This window comes from Schistocerca cancellata, chromosome 2 (genome assembly GCF_023864275.1).
Source record: "Schistocerca cancellata isolate TAMUIC-IGC-003103 chromosome 2, iqSchCanc2.1, whole genome shotgun sequence".
Classification (NCBI taxonomy): Eukaryota; Metazoa; Arthropoda; class Insecta; order Orthoptera; family Acrididae; genus Schistocerca; species Schistocerca cancellata.
Window position 1 is genome coordinate 68,355,158 of NC_064627.1, and position 21,331 is coordinate 68,376,488.

Sequence of the window (21,331 nt, forward strand, 5' to 3'; positions counted from 1 at the left end):
GTAGAGCTAATAAAGAATGAAAGTTTCCTCAGGGACGAAGAGTGATGCCACGTAGTTATAGTGCTACCGACGAAATTTCGGATACAGAGATTGAGTAAGAAACCTATGTCCAATCGATGAGAAACTCGATATGAGTACTGATGATCGTAGTCTATCATTATGTGGTGGTATATCTTGAGAAATTATGCTTAACGTGAAGTGTAGAGAATCTCTGCAGTGGATGCGTCAATAATAGGCGAGACGTCGCTATGACGAAGACATCTGAGGAACATTGCATAGGGACTGCTTTTAAATCGCTGGCTGGATTCGTTTTCTGTTTGCTATGATTTTCTTAAATCACGTCGTACGATAATGGCGAAGTATTCTTGAGCAAAACGACATATCAGTACAAGCTCTTGTTGTCAGAAAAATCACCAAAAGGAGTTAATAGTACGTGAGAGTGTTGCTCCTGGAGGATAATGTATCTAGGCACACGTGATGATCCGTGGTCGATATTTTAATTTAGTGATCCTTTTTAGAAGCACATGAAAGAATGATTTTCCTCAATTTTCTACTGTTTTTGTTGGAGACATAAGGTGTTTTGTGTAGCGTTTGTAAATATTACGAGTTGTACATGTTTAAATGTTATATAAAATATTAAAGCTATTTAGAGGACGTTGTTGATTATTCATTTACAAGTTTTATGGTGAGTAAAATCCTTGTATATTTTCAAAACTAGTTACATAACACCTTGACGGTTAGAACACACGTCTTCAGTTGCGCACCACCTATCTTGAAACGGAAAGTCTTCTACCACAGAACACGTGATATTTGCAAATGAAATGAGAGTCTTTAACGATTTCCTTTGTCTTAAAAATGGAAATTTGCGTTATTTGCCAACGCTTCTGTTTCAAAATGTTTTTAACTTGTAACTAATTTTTAACAACACTTCTTAATTTCATTTCACTTACTGATTATTGGTTTATAGTATAGTAATAAAGTAATGCATACTAAATAAAGTATTGGCTCAAATGGTTCAAATGGCTCTGAGCACTATGGGACTTAACATCTGAGGTCATCAGTTCTCTAGAACTTAGAACTCCTTAAATCTAACTAACCTAAGGACACCACACACATCCGTGCCCGAAGCAGGATTCGAAGCTGCGACCGTAGCGTTCGCGCGGTTCCAGACTGAAGCGCCTAGAACCGCTCGGTCACAACGGCCGGCAAAAAATAATGTATTGACAAGACCTTCTCGACTGCAACAATTAAAAATTTTCATATTTGTAAAAATCTTACTTTTCGTCAGTAATCTTTGTAGTTTCATAAAAACTCTGCAGCACACTTAAAGTGAATGTTATCATTTCAAAATGGAATAAGAAAACATATTAAACTCCCGCTATAGGTCCGGCTGGCGGTGTGAGTCTAAAAGGTTTTCGAGGTATCGGTCTCCCCTACAGGAAAAACACTTTGCATGCAGTATGTAGTCACAACTAGACGCAGTTATTTCGTAGAATACTTGCTGAAGCCTCATACGTTATTTTCAGTGACGAGCTTTCCTATAGAGCGGTGCAGAGGAAACACACGTTTCCCTTATGAGTAGTACATAGGAAGCTGCCAGTGGCCTGACTGAACATGAATTGCAAACGGCAACTGACAACAAAACAGAAGTAAATCTCTGCTCTGATTTATGAAATTGCCGCAAAGTGCTGTTTATGCGGGGGCAGGACGTATCTCGCAAGCAAAGCAAGCACGTACATTACGACGCTGACGACGTTGACGTCGACGTCTGAGGCCCCACCGCCTTGCTGCCGCCGGCCACCCCTCCCGCTTCCCCCGCCGCACCCCCGCTGCCGAGGACACAATACTGCATATTAAAACCAGTGTAATCGGTGATTAAATGAATATTTATCAAACATAATCACGGCGCGCGCTACGCCACTAATTTATTTTACAGGAGGAATACTCAAATCTACATAAATTCAAAATCGCCCCTAATGGCACGGCAATTAACTTAATAATTGGTTATGCCCCCTCTTTTGGATAGCCTAATCTCGTTACTCGACGGTTCTTTCCAACAGAAATTTCCATTAAACTTGACGACTTTTCTGAGCAAATAGACATCCGGCCCTTTGGTTCACAATGAAGTTCCTAAATCCAATTTACTCCTCGCGTTTTTCATCAGTGTCCTCTCAATCTGTACCCTTTATACGGCGTGTCCTAAGAACTCTCATGTTCCTAGAATGGACAGCAAAATCTGTACGCCGTACGAAGAACTAAGCGGTGCCACCCCAAACCGGCCGTCCCCTCAAATTGATGGCAACATTTTCTCGTGAACTACAGCCGTGACAAAGCTATTCGTCGTGGTCTCCGCGTTGATTTCATTACTCCGGGTCGCGCTTAAAGATGCTGTTACGTGTTTACAGTAGCTGGTCTATAAAGACGTCGTTTGTACCTGCCTATATGTTCTTCAAGTCGACACAAGAGTATTAAGTGCCATATCTACCTGGATATTACTTTACTCGATTCTGCTTCAATTATCTAGAGCAGCGAAGCCTGAAATTGATTCTTATAAAAAGCAGCAAAAATTCTTTATGAAGATCTTTTTTTTTTTAAAAAAAAAGAGGGTTTTCTCTGCTTGTATCATCAGTTCAACGTGTGGCAAGTAATAGAGGAATACAAGAATTCCAGTCGAAATTCTCTTGTTCTTTTTGTAGATAACAAGTAAGTCTTGAACTGACTGGGGAATTCAGCAGGAATCCGTTGGAAGCGAATATACGAGGGCAGTTCAATAAGTAATGCAACACATTTTTTTCTCGGCCAATTTTGGTTGAAAAAACCGGAAATTTCATGTGGAATATTTTCAAACATTCCCGCTTCGTCTCGTATAGTTTCATTGACTTCCGACAGGTGGCAGCGCTGTACGGAGCTGTTAAAATGGCGTCTGTAACGGATGTGCGTTGCAAGCAACGGGCAGTGATCGAGTTTCTTTTGCCGGAAAACCAGGGCATCTCAGATGTTCATAGGCGCTTGCAGAACGTCTACGGTGATCTGGCAGTGGACAAAAGCACGGTGAGTCGTTGGGCAAAGCGTGTGTCATCATCGCCGCAAGGTCAAGCAAGACTGTCTGATCTCCCGCGTGCGGGCCGGCCGTGCACAGCTGTGACTACTGCAATGGCGGAGCGTGCGAACACACTCGTTCGAGATGATCGGCGGATCACCATCAAACAACTCAGTGCTCAACTTGACATCTCTGTTGGTAGTGCTGTCACAATTGTTCACCAGTTGGGATATTCAAAGGTTTGTTCCCGCTGGGTCCCTCGTCGTCTAACCGAACACCATAAAGAGCAAAGGAGAACCATCTGTGCGGAATTGCTTGCTCGTCATGTGGCTGAGGGTGACAATTTCTTGTCAAAGATTGTTACAGGCGATGAAACATGGGTTCATCACTTCGAACTTGAAACAAAACGGCAATCAATGGAGTGGCGCCACACCCACTCCCCTACCAAGAAAAAGTTTAAAGCCATACCCTCAGCCGGTAAAGTCATGGTTACAGTCTTCTGGGACGCTGAAGGGGTTATTCTGTTCGATGTCCTTCCCCATGGTCAAACGATCAACTCTGAAGTGTATTGTGCTACTCTTCAGAAATTGAAGAAACGACTTAAGCGTGTTCGTAGGCACAAAAATCTGAACGAACTTCTCCTTCTTCATGACAACGCAAGACCTCACACAAGTCTTCGCACCCGAGAGGAGCTCACAAAACTTCAGTGGACTGTTCTTCCTCATGCACTATACAGCCCCGATCTCGCACCGTCGGATTTCCATGTGTTTGGCCCAATGAAGGACGCAATCCGTGGGAGGCACTTCGCGGATGATGAAGAAGTTATTGATGCAGTACGACGTTGGCTCCGACATCGACCAGTGGAATGGTACCGTGCAGGCATACAGGCCCTCATTTCAAGGTGGCGTAAGGCCGTAGCACTGAATGGAGATTACGTTGAAAAATAGTGTTGTGTAGCTAAAAGATTGGGGAATAACCTGGTGTATTTCAATGCTGAATAAAACAACCCTTGTTTCAGAAAAAAAATGTGTTGCATTACTTATTGAACTGCCCTCGTATATTCCTTAACTTTCAATATAGGGGCAATACCGTTTTACGATAAAATAATAACAGTAATAGCAGCTGACCGAGGATGGAGTGAAACCATCTGGACGAATACGTGACTGGGGCCATGGGTTGTGGCTGGCATTATCTGATATGTAGCTGTCTCTTCCTGTGCGCCCGTAACTGAGCAGATAGCGTGTATCACTGGGGTAACACTCATCCCGGAAGACTCCCTGCAAACGAGTCGTTATTTTTATATCATGCGCAATATGAAAAACGGAAACAGCTGTCCATCGACCTTTGTAATCGCACGGTTCACAAGGCGTCAGGCGAACATGACATTAAAAACAATAAAATTAGCCACAGTTAGAGGGAAATGGAGGTTACGCTTTGTTTTATTGCAGTGTACGTTAACTTCGAAATTACGTTGTTTATACATGAGTAAAGCTCTGCAGTCATATGGACTGGAATATGGATAATGGAGAGAATTAAGTGTTCGTAAGCATTAATTCTGAAACACGCTGAAAAACTCGTACTAACTGTTCTTCCTAATGTGTCTTCATCAGCCCAAAATGCGAGACGAATTGTTGATTTGCAAGCACAAAACAAGCTGAATCTTAGTCCATTTAACGTACATATTCGAATTTATAGTTGGTCTGTAGTTAAAAGGGTGGATAACCATTCTAGCAGACGAACAAAAGCGGCAACTCATTTAACTTTTATTCTGTGAATAAAAGCTGTTTCAAAACACCAGCACACTGAGAATCTATCGAAAACATGTCGGTATTACAATTTGTTGTAGTAAAATAATGAAAAGTGTCTTTTCGTGGTTAAATACGTACTTTAATTGAACACATTCTTGTCGGACAAAAAAGTCCCCTAAAAGAACTAGCTCGTAAATTTTCTTTTATATTTCATAAATGACTAAGACAAAGCTAGTTTTCAAATATTTTGTCTTTTCTGTTCTTTTTATTTTGAGCGGTAGTTTGTTTTCCCAGATGACCAACGTGTTTTTAATATTTATTCGCATTTGCGATTTCATGTTTAATGTATAAATCACTGACAATGTCAACTCACTTTTGAGAGAGCACTCTTATATGTATATTACATCGAACATACTTATATTAAATTATTACGGAAGTCACAGAATCTTTAAGAAAGGGTGAAAAAATCTGGGGATGTGAAGAATCGAACCAGGAACCAGTAGTTGCGTATTTGACAAGTCGAACTCATAACCACAGTGCCAGTATCAGATTTCGGAGTTTCTGATTATAAGCTGTAACTTAGAGCTCGTAAAAGCTTTAACCGCCGATAAGTCACTATGTGATGTTTCATTATAGTAACAATCTAAATTAATCGAACCAAGAACGAAGTGTGACACTGCTTGAAGCGTCAAAACGACATCACGTCTGAATGTACCTGTATCAGTACCACACGAAAGAGTCGGGTTCAATTCCCATTACTCAACTCCTCCCGAATAGGCCACGGAGGCCCAACGGTACCAACTGCCGCCGGGTCATCTTCAGCCCATAGGCGTTACTGGATCCAGATATGCAGGGGCATGTGGTCAGCACACCGCTCACCCGGCCGTATGTCGGTTTCCGAGACCGGAGCCGCTACTTCTCTCAATCAAGTAGCTCCTCAGTTTGCCTCACAAGGGCTGAGTGTACCCCGCTCATTACTGCCAAGGGTTTTTCCGCGGTGGCTGCACCGAAACGAGGTGTGTGCTCACCGTCGTGAGGTGAGGTCAACCGAAGACGAAAGTATCAGCTCCAAGATCAGAAAATCTGACTTCGGTTGGGAGAGAGGGTGTGTTAATCACATGCTCCTGCATAATACGCCACTGGTAGAGGATGAAAAGGCGATCGGTCGACCTCGAGCGGTTCTCTGGGTTTCATTGCGGAGTTTTATTTACTTCGAGGAACAAGACTGCAAAAATACCATTCCTTACTCAAAGAGAGCTGTGTAGCAAATATGAAGCAGTAGTTGCATTCTTTTTGCTGCCACATGGTCATCATCTACGGTAATTTTTTTTCTATCGACCTGATAGTGTTGAATAACTATCCATTCTTCAGAAGACAAGTGTGGGATTTCCATTAGGTGGTAAAAACAAAGTGGAAGAGAACAATATGTACATCTGACTAAAGCCGCTTTTTCGTATTTAGCATCACTTCTGCATTCGAGCAATCGAATATCAAACTCTACACTAATTACACTTTCAAACCATCGGTATTGGACTACTTAATAGCCGAAGTGAAATAGAATGTTAATAAGTGGCATAGTCATATGTGTATATTGTTTTGTTCCTCTTTACTTCGACCACCTTATGCACTCTGAAGACTGCGAGCTGTGCAACATTATCACTTTAAAAGAAAAAAGTTTGCTCTTCAGATAGCGTAATTATTTGAAGCATATAAAAATACAGGGCTATTACAAATGACTGAAGCGATTTCATAAATTCACTGTAGCTCCATTCATTGACATATGGTCACGACACACTACAGATACGTAGAAAAACTCATAAAGTTTTGTTCTGCTGAAGCCGCACTTCAAGTTTCTGCCGCCAGAGCGCTCGAGAGCGGTGTGAGACAAAATGGCGACAGGAGCCGAGAGAGCGTATGTCGTGCTTGAAATGCACTCACATCAGTCAGTCATAACAGTGCAACGACACTTCAGGACGAAGTTCAACAAAGATCCACCAACTGCTAACTCCATTCGGCGATGGTATGCGCAGTTTAAAGCTTCTGGATGCCTCTGTAAGGGGAAATCAACGGGTCGGCCTGCAGTGAGCGAAGAAAGGGTTGAACGCGTGCGGGCAAGTTTCACGCATAGTGATGTGAAAGATTCAGTGTTTAAACCTCCTCTACCAAGAAACGTGCCAGAACTGCGAGCTCGCATCAACAATGCTTTTGAACTCATTGATGGGGACATGCTGCGCCGAGTGTCGGAGGAACTTGATTATCGGCTTTATGTCTGCCGAATCACTAAAGGGGCACATATCGAACATTTGTGAATGCCTAAAACAACTTTTTGAGTTTTTGTATGTGTGTGCAAAGCATAGTGAAAATATCTCAAATAATAAAGTTATTGTAGAACTGTGAAATCGCTTCAATCATTTGTAATAACCCTGTATAGTAGTAAGTCACAACATTGTGGTTTCGGCCCTGTTATTTTCTGTCTGACTTTTTTTTTTAAATCTTTATTTACTCAACAATAATATTTATACATACAGTCTGATTTCTTCGTATTACCAAAGTTCTTCTCGCGGACCTTGAATGGATGATCCTTCAAAAGTCCCTCGTGGTAAGAGGCACACATTTGGGTGCGGTTATGAGCGTCGCGGCTCACCTCGATGACTGTGTTTGTGGAGACGGCTGTCGACCTAGTGTAGCAAAAAAGTGGTTCATCCGAAGACCCAATACGTTTCCGTTCATCGACGGTCGAATCCCGATGATGCCGTGCCCGCTGCTTCCGTAATTGACGACGTCGTTGGGTCGGCATGTGAACACGTAGCGGTGTTCTGCTGCAGAGCTCCATGTTCAACAATGTTGGATGAACGGTGTGTGCTCCGAAACACTTGTGCGTGCACCAGCAATGTGCCCTTTCGGCAGAGGCGCCACCATCTGTCCTGCTGCACAGAGCGGACAACCCTCCAAACCCCACGCTCTGTGATGAGTCGTGGACGTCCAACCATTTAGCGCCTAGTGGTAATTTCACTGTCCTTCTACCTCTTTCCATAGATTCTCACGACAGTAGAACCTGAATATTCGACCAGCTTCGCCGTTTCCGAGATACTTGTTTACAGGTTATGTGTAATAATAATCTGTCCTTTGTCAAAGTCTCTTATCCCACTGGATTTCTCCATTTGCAGCCCATATCTTTGCTAGCGTGATCCCCCGTCTTTGTCTGCTCCGCGTATTTGCTTTTGTTACCGCGTCACGACCCCGCAACGGCACTAGCTAGTCTCCAGCGTCGCAGTGGGCGGTGGTCATAATGTTTTGGTTTGTCATTGTATGTCCCTGCCTTCACCCTTCTTCCTAGCCAAGATCGATCTTACTTTATACAGACTGACTTTACATCGTCTTTCCGCCGTTCTCTTAACGACTAAGGCATACGCTGCATATATAATTGCGTCGTCTATCTCTAAAATGCTGTGAAACGTAACAATAGATAACGAACGCCAACGATGGAAAATTTTTTTGCTGAAAATACCTTATTCTTATTTTTTTTTCATGGTGAGAAATCCAAATATGATACTTACAAAACTGTATCACCCATAATTTCTTCACATTTTGCAGTTAAATTTAATAAACGAAGCGATTTTTTCAAGAATTTAAAAGCTTTTATATAGTTAAAATAATTTAAGAAAGAGTTGTAATGAATGTAGATGACGTTGGTAGCACTGCTGAAAAATATTTGCTGGTAAAAGAAAGTCGATTCTATTTTTGTGTTAACAGATGATGTTTTGTCTACTGTCAACCTAACCTCACTTTCCCGTTTCCTGTAAATGTGCTCAGTACAATGTCTAATCGTGATTGTAAAATCTCTGCTGTCAGTTTTTGTTATATTTGTGGTGAATGTGTAATTAAAAATAACCAACGAAACATTACAGACTTTGTGAAAAAGGTTTATCTGTCATACTTTGGATCTAAACTGAGTGATCCAGATAAATCCAGGGCCCCGCATAAGGTATGTTATGTGTGTGTTGAAGATCTGAGAAAATGGTCCAAAAAGGAGAAAAAATCCTTTAGATTTGCTGTTCTTAGGATATGGAGGGGGCCAAGAAATCACTCCGATGATGATACATTTGCATTTTTGATATTACCTGTCATAATTCGAAAAACAACAAGGTAATAAGCTACCTTAACCTTCCGTCCGACATCCGACCAGTAGCGCATGGTGTACATTTGCCGGTCCCTGAACCATCAGATGATTTAATTTGTGTTCCAACAGAAGTATTTTCTGATGTAAAATCTCATTTACATGAACCAGATGATGATGAATTCCATTGTAATACAGAAAATCTACAGCCCGAATTGTTTACTCAGACCGAGCTTACCGATTTGGTTAAGGATCTGGGCTTAACGAAAGAAAAAGCTGAACTGCTTGGCTCTAGATTAAAAGAAAAGTTACTGACAGTTGGAACCAGCATATACATGTTCAGAAAGAGAGAGCAGCAATTTTCCAAGCTTTTTCAACAAGAAGGTGATTTAGTGTAATGCTCAGACGTTCCTAGTCTGATGAATAAGTTTGGTATTGAATACAAAGAGGAAGATAGGAGACTGTTTGTTGATTTATCCAAAACTAGTTTAAAGGCTGTTTTATTACACAATGGTAACATGTATGCGCCTATGCCTGTTGAACATTCTGTACACATGAAAGAAAGCTATGAAAACCTAGAAATAGTGCTAAATAAAATAGGCTATACTGCTCATAGTTGTATGACATGTGGCGATCATGCATGCTCCTTGGCCAGCAAAGGGGCTTCACCAAATTTCCATGTTTCTTGTGTGAAAGGGCCAGTAGGGCTAGAGATCAACACTGGTGCAGAAAGAACTGGCCTATGACGGAGTCTTTACAACCTGGTGAGAAGAACATTCTACGCAAAAACCTTGTAGATCCAAAAAACGTACTCCTACCACCTCTACATATAAAGTTAGGCCTAATGAAATAGTTAGTAAAGTCTTTGCCTAAAGATGGACCATGTTTTAAATATCTCTGCCAAAAGTTTCCGCACCTTTCAGAAGCTAAACTAAAAGAAGGCGTCTTTGTCGTACCTGACATTAGAAAATTGATGCTTTTTGTTAATTTTGAAGCCAAAATGACCTCAAATGAGAAAGAAGCATGAGTATCAGTCAAGCAAGTCATTACAAAGTTCTTGGGACATGAAAAATACTCAGAATATGTTTCTATTACAGCTACAATTTTAAAGAAGTTTAATACTTTAGGATGTCTAATGAGCCTGAAAGTTTTTACTTTTTGAACAGTCACCTTGATTACTTCCCGGACAATTTTGGAGATGTTAGTGAGGAGCAAGGACAGCGTTAACACCAGAAAGTTAAAGTGATGGAAAAACGCTTCCAAGGCCTCTGGAACACCAACATGATGTGAGACTAATGTTGGTCACTTCACTGGGGAAGTTCAGAAAGCGACTCATCGTAGAAAACGTTGCACAAGAAGCTTCAAAGAAAAAAAAGAGAAAGAAAACACAAACCAGTTCCAGCTGACAAGTGGCGTGGTCTGGGGCGCCTTGTCAGGGTCCCCGCGGCTCTCCCCGTCGGAGGTTCGAGTTCTCCCGCGGGCGTGAGTGTGTGTGCTGTCCTTAGAGTAGGTTAGTTTAAGTTAGATTAAATAGTGCGTAACCTTGGGACCGGTGACCTCAGCAGTTTGGTTTCATAATTTCCAAAATTTGAAGCCTCTATTAACACTTATCATTGTTTTAAGTAGCTTACTATAAGTACAAACCATGCTTATGTTGAAACAAAGCGTTTCATTAATTTCCCCGTTTACCGTATAGCATAGGATTTTTATACTATATAGTAAAAAGCATATTGCTCGAAAACTATGCGTGATACAAAAAACTGGGCTAGATTTGGATTCAGCTCTTAAAAATCTATAAAGATCAGCTATCAAAGTAAAAAAATATTTAAAATTTTTCTTTTTCGTTGGCCTGTGTAATCATTTACTCGTACCAGCGTCAAACAAACAGTACGTATCTGTGTATGATCATAACGTAATTTCATTCCAACTGCACAAAATAACAATAACTGTGTAAGTAGGCTGTTTATGTTTTCTTATTGGCAACGTTACGTAGCGCTCTGTATGAAAATCACTGGCTGTGCTGTGTGCAGTCTATGGCTAGTTTGCGTTGTTGTCTGCCATTGTAGTGTTGGGCAGCTGGATGTGAACAGCGCGTAGCATTGCGCAGTTGGAGGTGAGCCGGCAGCAGTGGTGGATGTGAGGAGAGAGATGGCGGAGTTTTGAAATTTGTAATATTGGATGTCTGAACTGCTATATATATTATAACTATTGAGGTAAATACATTGTTTGTCCTCTATTAAAATCTTTCATTTGCTAACTATGCCTATCAGTAGTTAGTGCCTTCCGTAGTTTGAATCTTTTATTTAGCTGGCAGTAGTGGCGCTCGCTGTATTGCAGTAGTTCGAGTAATGAAGATTTTTGTGAGGTAAGTGATTTGTGAAAGGTATAGGTTAATGTTAGTCAGGGCCATTCTTTTGTAGGAATTTTTGAAAGTCAGATTGCGTTGCGCTAAAAAAATATTGTGTGTCAGTTAAAGCACAGTCATGTACAATAATGGCATGTGGAAAACGTAATACTAAGCTCCAAAGTAAACTGAGAAATGACAGTGGAGACGAAAGCAGTGTGTTAGCCCCACCATGTAATGAATTAACTAATATTCAAAGTAGTAATTTGGTAACTGTGCATAGGGAAATGGAGCGGGCGTCAAATAATGGAGTAGACAGTGAAACAGGTAGTGAACAGGGAAGCATTATCGATCGATCGGACGGCAACAGCTCGCCTCAGGAATCGGGAATGACAGAACACAATATTGCAAATACTGTAGACTCAGGTTTTGGGTTCTCACCGTTTTCTCAAATAATCTGCTTGTCAAAATGTGAATGTTGCCGGTGCAACCGCACTGCCGAAAAGCGTAGAGGAACAGATTCCAGACACTAATGCATTGTTATTGTGAACAGACGTCCTAGTGTTATTGTGTGCGTGCATTCTTGCTTGTTAGTTGCACGATTACGTTTGGTCCGCAGCTCGTGGTCGTGCGGTAGCGTTCTTGCTTCCCACGCCCGGGTTCCCGGGTTCGATTCCCGGCGGGGTCAGGGATTTTCTCTGCCTCGTGATGACTGGGTGTTGTGTGATGTCCTTAGGTTAGTTAGGTTTAAGTAGTTCTAAGTTCTAGGGGACTGATGACCATAGATGTTAAGTCCCATAGTGCTCAGAGCCGATTACGTTTGCGTTGCGCTAAAAATATTGTGTGTCAGTTAAAGCACATTCATGTATAAATGTTCTAAGGGGACGTTTCAACTGCTTAATATATGCAAACCTAGATTTCTCAGCGTCGTGTACGACTTCATACACAATTGTAAGGAGAGATGGGCTAGAGAGTGGTGCACTAACCGTTGTCTTAGGAAAGCTGGACAGGAGCAGAAATGATTAGGAACAAGTTAACACAGAAAGCAAAAGATGTACCTAACTTGTATTTCTCCAAATGTACGAAGATTCAATTCAAACAATGGAGCAAGAAAGAGAGTCCATCTGCACAACATCAATAAGAATGTGGCTCCCTGAACTAAAGCGCAAATGATGGTGTTGGCGTCTCCATATCGTCATGTTGTGAAGTGGCTCCCAGTGTGAGTGGTCTGTGTGGGGAAAGTCCGCCGCTCGTGGTCTCGCGGTAGCGTTCTCGCTTCCCGAGCACGGGGTCCCGGGTTCGATTCCCGGCGGGGTCAGGGATTTTCACCTGCCTCGAGATGGCTGGGTGTTTGTGTTGTCCTCATCATTTCATCATCATCCAGGAAAGTGGCGAAATTAGACTGAGCAAAAGATTGGGTAATTGTACAGGCGCTGATAACCATGCAGTTGAGCGCCCCACAAACCAATCATCATCATCATCATCATCTGTGTGGGGAAAGAGCTTCTGGGGCCTTGGCTGGGCGGGAGTGCTCCACTGGGGCCGCCAGATCCGACGCGACCGCTGTAGGCGTCTGATGGAAATTTACAATTTCTTTGCTACCTTTATGACACCGGTATGGTGGTATCGATAGGCGACACCACACTCAGGCGTTTAAAATCATCATCATCAGTGTTCTGCCAAAAGGCAGGTTTTCACATGGTAGTTCTCCAGGCTGTCCGGTCTTCTGCCATCCTCTTGAGGTCTGCATAATTTCCTCTTCCCTTTGTGTTATCTATCATCTTGTATCTCCTTCTTCCTCTCAGTCTCCTCCCACAAACAAATCCTTCCAAGACCGAGCGAGGTGGCGCAGTGGTTAGCACACTGGACTCGCATTCGGGAGGACGACGGTTCAATCCCGCGTCTGGCCATCCTGATTTAGGCTTTCCGTGATTTCCCTAAATCGCTCCAGGCACGGCCGACTTCCTTCTCCGTCCTTCCCTAATCCGATGAGACCGATGACCTCACTGTTTGGTCTCTTACCCCAAACAATCCAACCCAACCCAAGTCCTTCCAAAGCACCTGCTAGCAAGAACTCCCTTCTCAATGAATGTCCCAACCACTTCTTTTTCCTTTCTATTACAACCTTCAGCAGCCATTTTCTCTCGCCAACCCTTTCCAATACTCTTTCATGAAAATAAATAAAAAATTTAAATGACAGTTATAAAACCATCAACTTTCACACTCAAGCCTACAGTTCTGCATAAGTACTCTTGGGGCACTGGTGCAGATTTACATATCCTGTAAAAGGCTAACGAAAAACGTTGCCGTTCCAGACTTCCATGCCTGGGGCGCTCGTGGAGACTTGTATACGATAGGTGCATCATGTAATACAAGCTTTAGAGAAGAATGTTGACGAATGGAATTGGAACGAGTGGTTGGTCTGTATTGTTCGGACAAGAGGTTATCATACCAGACTTGAAGGGACCAGTGGCTGGAGAGACAGAGAGAGTGGAGTTCCTGGCGGTGCTCGGAGGAGGGAAACAATTGTCATTTCCCATTTGCGGCGATTCTGGCGTGTTGATTATTTTCATTACCGCCGGCGCGTACCGACCACCAATTGGGCCGACCGAGACGTGCAATTCACTTAGGAGAATTAGGGTCCAAGCGCTGTCATTAGGGCGAGGCGCCCCCAAGGACGGCTAACCGGAGGAAAACGCGGATCTCTCCCGTGCTCTCGTGGCGTTCTGTTTGTCAGCGGCTCGGCCCCGCGCTGTAATGAAAACCGGCGATCGGCCCATTCCGGGGCCTGCGGGCGGCTTGATTGCCGGCGGCGTGTTTGCGCTGCGTGGCGCGGCTGCCCGCGGCCGGAAACCCGGCGCGGTGCCCGCGGCCGGTGGTTACGCTGGCCTAATGTGGCGGCGACGTATGGCGGGCGCAGTAATGGCGGCTAATTCGACGGCCGGCCGCGACGCGCCGTGACTTACGGGCAGAGGGGTGTCCATGCCGGGCCGAAGACACTCGCCAGAGGCACACGAACAATGTGTCTCTATGTACAGGGTGTTTCAAAAATGACCGGTATATTTGAAACGGCAATAAAAACTAAACGAGCAGCGATAGAAATACGCTGTTTGTTGCAATATGCTTGGGACAACAGTACATTTTCAGGCGGACAAACTTTCGAAATTACAGTAGTTACAATTTTCAACAACAGATGGCGCTGCAAGTGATGTGAAAGATATAGAATGCTGCAGTGAGTAGATGACTTGTTCTCGGATGACAGGGGAAGACGTGAAGTGGTTACTGTTTACTTGATGGACAATAATTAAATGATCTGCCATTCTGCGCCTTTCTGTACGTCGTCTTTCTGCTGTAAGCGTGTGCTGTTCACAGCGTGCAAGTGTGCTGTAGACAACATGGTTTATTCCTTAGAACAGAGGATTTTTCTGGTGTTGGAATTCCACCGCCTAGAACACAGTGTTGTTGCAACAAGACGAAGTTTTCAACGGAGTTTTAATGTAACCAAAGGACCGAAAAGCGATACAATAAAGGATCTGTTTGAAAAATTTCAACGGACTGGGAACGTGACGGATGAACGTTCTGGAAAGGTAGGGCGACCGCGTACGGCAACCACAGAGGGCAACGCGCAGCTAGTGGAGCAGGTGATCCGACAGCGGCCTCGGGTTTCCGTTCGCCGTGTTGCAGCTGCGGTCCAAATGACGCCAAAGTCCACGTATCGTCTCATGCGCCAGAGTTTACACCTCTATCCATACAAAATTCAAACGCGGCAACCCCTCAGCGCCACTACCATTGCTGCACGAGAGACATTCGCTAACGATATAGTGCACGGGATTGATGACGGCGATATGCATGTGGGCAGCATTTGGTTTACTGACGAAGCTTATTTTTACCTGGACGGCTTCGTCAATAAACAGAACTGGCGCATATGGGGAACCGAAAAGCCCCATGTTACAGTCCCATCGTCCCTGCATCTTCAAAAAGTACTGGTCTGGGCCGCCATTTCTTCCAAAGGAATCATTGGCCCATTTTTCAGATCCGAAACGATTACTGCATCACGCTATCTGGACATTCTTCGTGAATTTGTGGCGGTACAAACTGCCTTAGATGACGCTGCGAACACCTCGTGGTTTATGCAAGATGGTGCCCGGCTACATCGCACGGCCGACGTCTATAATTTCCTGAATGAATATTTCGATGATCGTGTGATTGCTTTGGGCTATCCGAAACATACAGGAGGCGGCGTGGATTGGCCTCCCTATTCGTCAGACATTAACCCCTGTGACTTCTTTCTGTGGGGACACTTGAAAGACCAGGTGTACCGCCAGAATCCAGAAACAATTGAACAGCTGAAGCAGTACATCTCATCTGCATGTGAAGCCATTCCGCCAGACACGTTATCAAAGGTTTCGGGTAATTTCATTCAGAGAATACGCCATATTATTGCTACGCATGGTGGATATGTGGAAAATATCGTACTATAGAGTTTCCCAGACCGCAGCGCCATCTGTTGTTGAAAATTGTAACTACTGTAATTTCTAAAGTTTGTCTGCCTGAAAATGTACTGTTGTCCTAAGCATATTGCAACAAACGGTGTATTTCTATCGCTGCTCGTTTAGTTTTTATTGCCGTTTCTAATATACCGGTCATTTTTGAAACACCCTGTAGTTCTGCTGGCTTTCGTGGCCGTTGTCACTGAAGTTAAAATCTTCCGGGTTATTAAGCCGCGTCATGTTTCTTCTAAAATGTTCGACGTTTCGACCCCTGTGCTGGGATCTTCTTCAGGATCTTTTGGTGTTCGCTACTGCTAGATCACTGTCAGAGACGAGTGTCGCGTCCACTTCCTAGATGTGTTAGTGTACAGAAGATCGGATAACACTCCTGGTCACAGAGTGTACAGAAAGCCGACTAACACAAACAGATATTTATATGCCACTTCGCACCACCACCCAGCCCAGAAGCAAGCAGTACTCAACACTGTCTTGACGTGCCTTCTGTATCAGCGATGACGACAACTTGGAATCGGAGTTGAATTTTTTAAAGAGGGCATTGAAGGCAAATGGGCATGATATTTATTCAATCGACAGGGCTTTTAGGCGGAATATTTATTCCTCTAATAAGAATGATGAGGAACCGCCTTCTCACTCCGTCAGGTTATCGTTCGTTTCTGGGGTCACTGACCGCATGAGCAGAATTTTGAAGAAAAATGGTATTCAGACATCTTTCTTTAGTCAAAACGAAACGGGGTCAGGGATTTTCTCTGCCTCGTCATGTCCTTAGGTTAGTTAGGTTTAAATAGTTCTAAGATCTAGGGGACTGGTGACCATAGATGTTAAGTTCCATAGTGCTCAGAGCCATTTCAAAACAAAATAAAAGACTTTTTCCGACGGAAAACGGACGCGCCTGATTACCTCCACAATGCGGAAATCTATCAAGTGTCATGTGGCTGTGGCAAAGTGTATATAGGCGGAACGGAAAGAACTGTTAAAGAACGCATTAAGGAACACGAACGGCACATGCGACTAAAACAAAGTGCAAATTCGGCAGTAGTGGAACATCACGAGAATTATGGGTCTGACATCGATTTTAATAGCGTACGTGTACTGGCTATAGAAACAAACATTTATAGAAGAAAGGTCCGAGAAGCGATTGAAATTTCTAAGAATGCATCTAATTTCAATAGAGAGGACGGCTATAGTCTTCCGGCATCGTGGCTCCCTGCCATCACAGAAGTAAATACGCGGCCGCGTAGTGTGAGCGGCACAAACAGCACGCTGCAAGTCACCTCGGCGGACAATAATATTTTGGGTAATCATTCGCCCTCTCTTTCTCTGTCCGTTTCGAATCTAGCCACTGATGACGACCAACCAATAGCGGTAGCAGTCATTTCAACCAATAACCCTTCTACAGCATAAGTGTGAAATAGTGCCTTTCTAACCAATGACGATGGACCGCCAATGGTATCCACAGGAGATGAGCTACCAACGCCCCTTCTTCTGCATCAGAGCGGGAATATTAGCCTTTGACTATGGCCCAACAAAGCTAGCCATTTGAATTTTAACCAATACTATCACTTCTCCAGCAAGAACGCCAGAAAATTCCCCCTTTATAAGTGGACGCGACACTCGTCTCTGACAGTGTTCTAGCAATAGTGAACACCAAAAGATCCTGAAGAAGATCCCAGCACAGAGGTCGAAACGTCGAACATTTTAGAAGAAACATGACGCAGCCTAATAACCCAGAAGATTTTAACTTCAATGTGTCTTTGTCGGCTGTAGCGTGTACGCATTAGGCTGCGCTCACACCTTGAGCACTCCGTCTTCAGGCCACAAGTTGCCCATCGGGACCATCCGACCGCCGTGTCATCCTAAGCTGAGGATGCGGATTGGAGGGGCATGTGGTCAGCACACCGCTCTCCCAGTCGTTACGATGGTTTTCTTTGACAAGAGCCGCTACTAGTCGGTCGAGTAGCTCCTCAATTGACATCACGAGGCTGAGTGCAACCAGAATAATGGCAACAGCACATGGCAGCCCGGATGGTCACCCATCCAAGTGCCGGCCACGCCCGACAGCACTTAACTTCGGTGATCTGACGGGAACCGGTGTATCCACTGCGGCAAGGCCGTCGCCGCCACCTTGAGCACTCGGCATTAAATCCTGAGCTCTCTGGAGTCGTGGTGACTCCCACAAGAAATACGGGGCCGCAACGAAGTTGTTACGTCACAATAGTCACCTTGCCCGCCACACATCGAGAACGCTCGTTCTGTGCAGGGCTCATACGAAATGAATATGTCAATGAAAAGGTGGTTACTGAAGGTCTTTTCGTGTTTTGTCGAGAGGTTGCATGTATTTAAACGTACATTTTACAGTTACTGAACTCCTCTGAAATGAAATTCGCTGACCGCTGGAGATGACTGGTGGCACTCCTAAGACCTGTACTGTGACGCATACTGCGGGGTTCGTATATCCCCTTGGCCGTGGCTTGTGACGTCTCGCCACAGGTACAAAGTGCTGCCACTAGGTGTCACACTCAGCGAGTCGTCGTCTTTAGAGAGCCTGTACAGGGTGAAAGTGGCCTTTGGTGAAGTTGCCCGTGATTGGTTGATTAGCTTTGGCGCCATTTTTCTGCCAAACGTCTCTCTTCCTATTTTCGCCGTGCTTTTGAGTTGAATTGAAGTTCAGAGGACTTTTGGAAACGATTAAAAGGTATCTGAATTATTGAGAGACTTGTTATGCGTTGTGCATGCATGTTCGATTTAGTTGTATATCGTTTTTAGTCCGTAATTAGCGTTTGCGATCTTAACTATGAGTTGAAATAATGAAGCGTTTTCTGATGAAGTCGGTAGGCCTACATGTTTGAAGTAAGTAGGCCTATTACAATTTACTGCATTTTTAAGCTCTTATTTCTTTAACAGTTCGTGCATACTGGTAGCATCACATGCTTTTCTGAAGCCAATATCTGACAGTCCTTGCTGGAAACGGAAAGTTCCTGTCATTGTTGTGCCATGCTCATTCGACGTTATAGCGTCAAACTTTATTTCGTTCCGAATCAGAATACTAGGCATTATTTTGGTTTCAGTATTATTGCCTGACTGTTGACGCAGGCAAGTTGTAAGCACGTTTTCCGCAGTTGTCGTGGTTGCTGAAACATTATTCGTAGTAAATAATTGTAGGTACTCTTGAAGACAGTTTTTAATAGGCCTACTTAGTGTGGGGTAGAAGGGTTTATGGTAGTTTTCTTGTTATATTTGGTCGTTAGTACAGTAGCCTACATTTAACATTACCTGATTTTTGTAATCTTTTTCGTTTGCTATCTACGAGAGTTATTCAGTATATGAAAGAAAGTCGTAAACAGTTGCTTACTTGTGACATGCAAAACGTTTGAAGACGTGACAAGAAGTACAAATACATCTCACACTTTTTGCATGTGACAAGTAAACAACTGCTTACGACTTTAATTCATCTGACGTAATACAGGTACGTTAAATCTTTAGCGTTATGCACTTCCGATACAAAACAAATGCTATACACTATATTTTTTTATTTACGTTACTTTCATTGCAATATGTCTAGTAAACGAACTTTAAAGGAGATAAATGCAAGTATCGAATAATTTATACAGCCACTGTATCAGATTTTCCTGTGCTACACGTAGTAGGCTACTATGAGTATATTATAGCTGTAAAGAAAGGCATTTAACGGATGATTCCGCCATATTGTCTTGTGCTTTTGATTCGGTGAGTGTGTACTCCACTACTCCACTACTGGCCATTCAAAAGTCCCGCCCGCAGTTTGGCAGAAAAATGGCCGCCGTATCGTCCGGTTGGCCACTCTCTCCCTATGCAGGCTCTCTAGTCGTCTTCAGAGAGAGAGAGAGAGAGAGAGAGAGAGAGAGAGAGAGAATAGCCAACGCCGCTACTGTACGACAGCCATATTTCCGCCTAACTACGGCGGCACGCACAGAGAGAATAGCCAACGCCGCTACTGTACGACAGCCATATTTCCGCCTAACTACGGCGGCACGCACAAGTGGACAATAGCTGAGAGGAAACTCCACTGTTATACCTCCGACACTGAAGCAAAGACATAATACAAAATTGCGGGAAATACGTTAGTAAACATGTTTCAGTTAATATATATTTGCAGTACGAATAATAATCAGCATCTAACGGACACGATGGCATCGCTGTCCAAATGATACAGCTTATCGTGGGCCCACTACTGCGCAGTACAACATACACGGAGGTGACAAAAGCCACGGAATGCCTCCTAGTTTCGCGTCAGACCGTCTTTTGCCCAGAGTAGTGTAACAACTCAACGTGACGTGGACTTAACAAGTCGTTGCAAGTCACTTGCAGAGATAGTGAGCTACGCTGCGTCTATAGCCATCCACAACAGAGAAAGTGTTGTCGGTGCAGGAGTTTGAGCGTGAACTGGCCTGTCGATTATGTTCCGTAAATTTTCGATGGGATTCGTGTCGGGCGATCTGATTGGGCATATCATTTCCTCGAATTGTCCAGAATGTTCTCCAAACCAACCGCGTACAGTTGTGGCCCACTGACATGACATCGTAGTTTGGGAACATGAAGTCCATGAATGGCTGAAAATTGTCTCCGAGTACCCGAACATGACCATTTGCAGTCAATGATAGGTTCAATTGGACCAGAGGACTCATCCCACTACACGTGTAAAATAGGGTTTTTAAAGTACTGTATTGAAATGAAACATTATTAGTTAAGTCTTAACATAGGGGGCGTTACTTCCATTACATGACGTAAACTAAGGCTATTGTATTTGCTGTAAACAACCGCCTCAGTTCAACCTATATGGCAGTAAGAGCGCATGGTGACATGTACTGCCACGAGGTTGTTGGACTGTAACTCAAATACACTGAAGATGGCAATTTATAGCCGAAATATAGAAATGCAAGAGTAATAAAAAACTAATGGGATTTTGACTGTTTGTTGAGCGCCTGTCCTTTCCTGTCATTGTTGTGCCATGCTCATTCGACGTTATAGCGCCAAACTTTATTTCGTTCCGTCGAAGTCTACAGTCGCTGAGCACAACAGTTCCTTATGGAATCAAAGATGCTCTTCACGTGAAACACCTGTGTACAGATGACAGATCCGCCAATGTCCTGTGCTTTGTACCATGGGACTCCATCGCAAACCGCATATGTGCACATCGTTGTTCCGTGACTCTTGTCGCTTCACAGAGTGTGTGTCGTGCTTAATTTATGCGAAGCGGTGCAGAGTCGTTATGATCTCGCTTTTCAATGTCACCACGAATCATCTCGAGTAGCCGGCCGCGGTGGTCTAGCGGTTCTGGCGCTGCAGTCCGGAACCGCGGGACTCGCTACAGTCGCAGGTTCGAATCCTGCCTCGGGCATGGGTGTGTGTGATGTCCTTAGGTTAGTTAGGTTTAAGTAGTTCTAAGTTCTAGGGGACTTATGACCTAAGATGTTGAGTACCATAGTGCTCAGAGCCATTTGAGCCATCTCGAGTATGTAACAGAAAGTTTCTCTCTTCATCTCATATACTCGTAAAACTTGTGTGGTTATTCCAGTAACTGAAGAAAGGGCGTTC

At 43.7% G+C, this 21,331-nt stretch overlaps 1 protein-coding gene and 1 pseudogene across 1 annotated transcript in view; one reads left to right on the forward strand and one right to left on the reverse strand.

Annotated features, from left to right (window-relative positions):
- Nucleotides 1-21,331, forward strand: part of LOC126150881 (homeobox protein aristaless-like) — a 1,095,272-nt gene that overhangs the window by 977,064 nt on the left and 96,877 nt on the right. The window lies entirely within an intron of this gene.
- Nucleotides 17,759-17,876, reverse strand: LOC126164140 (5S ribosomal RNA; annotated as a pseudogene).